The 6,947-nt window shown below is 41.1% G+C and overlaps 1 non-coding gene across 1 annotated transcript; it reads right to left on the reverse strand.

The window, feature by feature from the left end:
* Positions 1-1,358: 1,358 nt before the first annotated feature.
* On the reverse strand, positions 1,359-1,465 carry LOC141723085 (small nucleolar RNA R71). Its single transcript, XR_012576078.1, has one exon. It is a non-coding gene; the product is annotated as a small nucleolar RNA R71 (small nucleolar RNA).
* Between the last annotated feature and the right edge of the window lie 5,482 nt (positions 1,466-6,947).

Consider the following 6,947-nt stretch of genomic DNA (forward strand, 5'->3'; position numbering starts at 1 on the left):
TATGTGGTGACTGTATGATATCCAAGTATTGGTTGTGCATATTCGTCTTATGAGCGTCACGAACTTATAAGATAGTGTGTTAATTCTTAATGAAGCGAAAGTGAATTTAAGGTTTTAGAACTTGCCATGCTAGCATAAGTTCATGTATTGTTATGCATGATTCGTAGGTAATTTTACCCATCTTACTTGCCCTATGTAATCAAGATAGATAACTTGTGCTTAAACCGGTATGTTGTCAAACTCTAAAGACATATAGGGTCTCAATATAATTGGTGCCTATTCAGCTTCTATCTCTTTTGTGGATGTTTGGTAGAATGGTACCCATGCAACGAAAGTTGGCGTTTATCAGTTTCGTGTTATTTGATTAGTGTCATCACCATTGCATGATAAGGTTGAGAATAATAAGGCTATTGAATGAAGTACTTAATGAAGTTAGAATCCCATGTTTGTCATATATATTAATCCAGTCTATCTTATTCTCGTAGTTATAATAGTTAGCGTAATTCTTAGTTATAAACATTCTCACTTTGTTATTGTCTTAGCATGGAATAATAACCATACATTGTTGCTTAGGTGTGTAATTTAGATAGTTAACCAATACAGTATCTGTGGGATCGAATCTGATTTATATCTTATACTACTTGCGAACTCGTATACTTGCGTGTAATATTAGTGCGTGTTTAGCGACTAACAAATTTTTGGCGCCGCTGCCGGGGACTGCAGTGTTAATTACTAGTTTATGTGCTTTCCATCAGTGGTCGTTAAAATTCATTGACTCGGACATTGTTACTTAATTGTTCCTTTGTTTTATTTTATGTGCACTAGCGAGGATGCATACACGTTCGCGTACTCATAAGAGAACACTGGATAAAGCCGAGGAAGAACTTGTGGTAATTCGTAGGGAAGTTTCTGAGGAATAAAAGAAGGTATAAGAAGAAGAGAAAGTTGAAGAGCCAATTATAGTAGCTATGGGTGATCAAGCAGAAAATTCGAAGGCTTTGATGGACTATTCTAAGCCAAAGATTAATGACATTCAGTCTAGCATCATTAGACCAGCCATCACGGCTAACACTTTTGAGATCAAGTCAAGCACGATCCAGATGATATAGAACTCAGTTCAGTTTGGGGATTCTCCTACTGAAGACCCCAACATGCACATCAGGGATTTCATCGAGATCTGCGACATTTTCAAGTTCAATGTTATGACTGAAGATGCTATCAAGCTGTGACTCTTCCCATTCTCTTTGAGGGACAAAGTTAAGTGTTGGTTACACTCTCTACTGGCAAGGTCTATCACAACTTGGGAAGATCTTGCTAAAAAGTTTCTCACTAAATGTTTTCCCATGGCGAAGACAGCAGCAATCAAGAATGCTCTTACCCAGTTCGCGCAACAAACTGGAGAAACTCTGTGTGAGGCTTGGGATCGATATAAGGAGATGCTAAGGAAGTGCCCACACCATGGCATGCCTGATTGGATGATAATCAACTGTTTCTACAATGGATTGGGTCCTACTTCTAGGCCCATGCTTGATGTAGCATCAGGAGGAGCCTTGTGGGCTAAAAGCTATGATGAAGCTTATGAACTTATTGAACTGATGGCTGCTGATAAGTACCAGAATCCTTCCCAGAGACTGACTCAGGGAAAAGTAGCATGAATTCTGGAGTTGGACGCAACAACTGCTAAAGCTGCCCAACTTAAGGCTTTAACAATGAAAGTGGACACTTTGGCTAATTATGGAGTTAATCAAATTACTAGTGTCTGTGAGCTTTGTGCTGGTGCCCATGAGACTGATCAGTGCACAATTTCTAATGAATCAGCTCAGTTTGTGAGCAACTTCCAGCGATCGCAGCAACCTGTGCCAGCCACCTATCATCCTAAAAATCGCAATCATCCTAATTTCAGTTAGAGTAATGCTCAGAATGCGGTTCAACAGCCTTATCAGCAATATCCAGCTAAGCAGTACAACCCCCCTGGTTTTCAGCAACCGCAGTATGCACCAAAACAACAACTCCAGCTGAAGCAAGCTAATGAAAAATCTGAATTAGAGGAGTTGAAGCTTATGTGCAAGAGCCAAGCCGTTTCTATCAAGACCTTCGAAAATCAAATTGGGCAAATTGCCAATGCCTTGCTAAATCGTCAACCTGGTACACTACCTAGTGACACTGAAGTGCCAGGAAAGAAGGAAGCTAAGGAACAGGTAAAGGCAATTAATTTGAGGTCTGGGAAGGTTGTAAATCCCGATCACACTCAAGAAATGACTGAAGAAACTGGGGTTGAGGAAGAAGCAAAGTAGCAGGATGAAGAAGTGGAACCAAGGAAGACTGTTGTTGAGCACACTCTGCCTGAAGGTAATACAGGGGAGAAACAGATCTATTCTCCACCGCCTTTTCCTAAGAGGCTGCAAAAAAAAGCTGGACAAGCAATTTGAGAAGTTTCTGGAGGTGTTCAAGAAACTTCATATCAACATACCTTTCGCCGAGGCTCTCGAGCAGATGCCTAGTTATGCAAAGTTTATGAAAGGTATTCTCTCTCGGAAGGTGAAGCTAGATGATTTAGAAACTGTCGCTCTCACGGAGGAATGCAGTGTTGTGCTGTAGCAGAAGTTGCCTCCAAATCTTAAAGATCCAGGAAGCTTCACTATTTCATGTACTATTGGAAAAGTGTCTTTTGACAGATGCTTATGTGACTTGGGAGCTAGCATCAATCTGATGCCTTTGTCAATTTTCAAACAGTTGGACTTGCCTAATCGAAAACCAACTTATATGACCTTGCAGTTGGCTGACCGTTCTATTACGTATCTGTGAGGTATTGTGGAGGATGTCTTGGTCAAGGTCGATTTTATCATTCTTGATTTCGAGGAAGACAAGAAGATTCCCATAATCTTGGGAAGTCCCTTCTTGGCAACTGGCCGGACGTTGATTGATGTGCGGAAGGGTGAGCTTACAATGCGAGTGTTGGATCAGGATGTGACTTTCAATGTGTTCAATGCTATGAAATTTCCTACTGATAATGAGGAGTTCTTAAAAGTCGAGTTGGTCGAGTCGGTGGTCACATCAGAACTTGATCAAATGCTGAGGTCTGATGCCTTAAAAAAAGCCTTGTTGGGAAATTCAGACAGTAAAGATGACGAAGGAGATGAGCAATTGCAATATTTGAATGCATCTCCCTGGAAAAGGATGATAAATATGCCTTTTGAATCTTTTGGAATGGAAGAATTGAGCAAAGCTCCTAAACGCCTCAAGCCTTCTATTGAGGAAGCTCATACTCTTGAGCTTAAGCCTTTACCTGAACATTTAAGGTATGCTTTTTTAGGTGATGCATCTACTCTGCCTGTTATTATTGCATCTCACCTTTCAGGTAGCGATGAGGAAAAGCTTTTGAGAATTCTAAGAGAGTTCAAATCGGCAATTGGTTGGACTATAGCAGATATCAAGGGAATCAGCCATTCTTACTGTATGCATAAAATTATGTTAGAAGAAGGTAGTAAGCCTAAAGTCGAGCAGCAAAGAAGACTTATTTCAATCATGAAGGAAGTAGTAAAGAAGGAAATTCTGAAGTGGCTAGATGCAGGGATCATTTATCATATCTCTGACAGTTCATGGGTAAGACCGGTTCAATGTGTACCAAAAAAGGTGGTATTATTGTGGTAGCAAATCAGAAGAATGAGCTTATTCCTACAAGAACATTCACGGGGTGAAGAGTCTGTATGGACTATAGGAAGCTGAACAAAGCCACTAGAAAGGATCACTTTCCCCGCCCTTCATTGATCAGATGTTTGACAAGTTAGTTGGTCATGAGTACTATTGTCTTCTGGATGGTTATTCGGGTTATAATCAGATTTGTATCGCTCCAGAAGATCAAGAGAAAACTACCTTCACTTGTCCATTCGGTATGTTCACCTTTAGATGAGTTTCTTTTGGTCTGTGTGGTGTACCAGCCACATTTCAACGATGTATGATGGCTATCTTTTCTGACATGATTGGCCATAATGTGGAAGTATTCATGGACGACTTCTCAGTCTTTGGCTATTCTTTTGATGAATGCTTGTAAAATCTTGGACATGTTCTCAAGAGGTGCGTTGAGACCAATTTGGTTCTCAATTGGGAGAAATGTCACTTTATGGTGCATCAAGGCATAATTCTCGGGCACAAGGTTTCTAGTAAGGGTTTTGAGGTGGATAAGGCCAAGGTGGGTGTCATTGAGAATCTTCCCCCACCTATTCTTGTTAAGGGAATCCGCGGTTTTCTTGGTCACGTGGGTTTTTACAGGCGTTTCATCAAAGACTTCTCAAAAATTTCAAAGCCATTGTGCAGTTTACTACAGAAAGTTGTCCATTTCAAATTTGATGATGACTGCCTTGCGGCTTTTGAGACATTGAAGAAAAGTCTAATCTCGGAACCAGTCATAACTACACCTGATTGGAATGAGCCTTTTGAGATGATGTGTGATGCAAGTGACTATGCAGTTGGAGCAGTTCTTGGGCAGAGAAAGAATAATATATTTTATGTAGTCTACTATGCTAGTAAGACTCTAAATGGTGCTCAACTGAATTACACTACTACGGAGAAAGAACTTTTGGCTATTGTCTATGGTTTTGAAAAATTTCGATCTTATCTACTTGGGACTAAGGTGACAGTTTTCACGGATCACGCCGCCATTCGATATCTTGTCTCAAAGAAGGACTCGAATCCTAGATTGATTTGATGGGTTCTTTTTCTCCAAGAATTTGAACTAGAGATCAAGGACAGAAAAGGAACTAAAAATCAAGTTGCTGATCATCTATCGCGATTAGAGAATCCTAATGCTACTTCATTGGATAAGACATTGATAAATGAGTCTTTTCCCGACGAGCAGCTGTTTGGAGTGCAAGAAGAAGAACCGTGGTTTGCAGACATTGTGAACTACCTTGTGAGTAACATCATGCCTCCCGACTTATCTTATGCTCAAAGGAAGAACTTTCTACATGAAGTAAAATGGTATATGTGGGATGAGTCATTTCTTTTTCACCAAGGAGCTGACCAAATCATCAGGAGATGTATTCCTTACAGTGAAACGGGGGGGATCATGCGAGATTACCACTCAACGGCTTATGGGGGACATTATGGTGGAGAAAAGACAGCAGCTCGTGTTCTTCAAGCAGGTTTCTTTTGACCAACATTCTTTAAAGATGCACATCAGTTTGTTTTGAAATGTGATCGATGTCAACGTGTGGGTAATATGTCTAAAAAGGATGAGATGCCTCTTAATGTGCTTCTCGAGGTTGGGGTCTTCGATGTTTGGGGAATTGACTTCATGGGGCCATTCGTCTCATCTTCCAACAATCAGTATATCCTGTTGGTGGTTGATTATGTGTCGAAATGGGTTGAAGTTAAGGCGTTGCCTACAAACTATGCGAAAGTCGTGCTTAATTTTCTTCACAAGCATATATTCACAAGGTTTAGAACTCCGAGAGTTATAATCAGTGATGAGGGGTCGCATTTTTACAACTGTAAGATCACTGCTGTGATGAAAAGGTATAATGTGAACCATCACATTGCTACGGCTTATCATCCTCAGACAAATGGTCAAGCTAAGGTATCTAACAGAGAGATCAAGCAAATTCTAGAGAAGGTTGTGTGTCCATCAAGGAAATATTGGTCTTTGAAGCTTGATGAAGCTGTTTGAGCGTATAGAACAGCATATAAGACTCCATTGGCAATGTCGCCATTTCATTTGGTTTATGGTAAAGGGTGTCATTTGTCGGTGGAGCTCGAGCATAAAGCTTATTGGGCTTTGAAGAAATTGAATCCGGACTTGGATGCAGCTGGAAAGAAAATGATGCTTCAATTGAACGAACTTGACGAATTTCGACTTCAAGCTTATGAGAACAACAAAATGTACAAGGAGAAAGTCAAGAGATGGCACGATCGGGGTCTAGTGCTCAAGAAATTTGTGCCAGGGCAACAAGTCCTTTTATTCAACTCTCATCTCCGTCTCTTTCCTGGAAAGTTGAAGTCAGGATGGTCAGGGCCCTTCATAATCAAAACTGTGTTTCCACATGGAGCGGTGGAAATTTTTGAGAATGATTCGGGCTAAGCATTCAAGGTAAATGGTCAACGGTTGAAGCATTATTATGGTGATACGGCAAACCGTGAGATGGTTAGTCCCGTTTTATTGTCCACTTGATCTCAAGATTCTACGTTGAGCTAGCAACGTAAAAGAAGCGCTTCTTGGGAGGCAACCCAAATTTGTTGTACAATAGTAGGTAGAGGAAGCAAGAAGAAAAGAGAAAAACACAAAAAATCAGAAAAAGAAAAAATTTTAGGGCCAAGTACAGAAGCTGGGCGAGCCCGCGCTGTTCTGGCGCGCGGCCGCGCCGTTTTTTCAGTAGTTGAGTGTGCCCGCGCTGTTTTAGCGCGCGCTCGCGCTGGTTTTCCAAAAGTAGAGCTCACCCGCGCTGTCCCAGCGCGCGCCCGCGCCGGTCCCTGTTCAGGAAAAAAAATTAAGGCGGCAGTTTATCATGTAAAATCAGGATTTTAATTCCAAAATCAGTTCTAACCCGATTTTTCTCTTCCACATCCCATAATTCCCACTCCTAATTAATTCCATTATTCCCACGATTCCCATAATCAATTCCCACTTATATTCCTTATCAAATTCACATCCCCCCATCTATAAATACATACACTTATATACATCTTCTCCACCAATTTACAAAGTCTCAAACACATATTCTCTCTAAACACTTAAGCTTTTATTCTCTCTTTTTCAATCCGGTGGCACCCAAAAGACAGAGAACTCAAGTTGGAAGCAACACCACCGACTCTTCATCTGCGGGTGGTGTGAGGTCCAGATTTTCTACTCCCGGGGCTGAAGAGGAGTACACGAGGCTTCTCTCGAAGCCTATTGCTAAGGAGAGAGGATTTCTGCCATCAGGGAGCGACGGTAAGCTTTTGGAGATGATCCT

Source organism: Apium graveolens, chromosome 4, assembly GCF_009905375.1.
Source record: "Apium graveolens cultivar Ventura chromosome 4, ASM990537v1, whole genome shotgun sequence".
Taxonomy (NCBI): Eukaryota; Viridiplantae; Streptophyta; class Magnoliopsida; order Apiales; family Apiaceae; genus Apium; species Apium graveolens.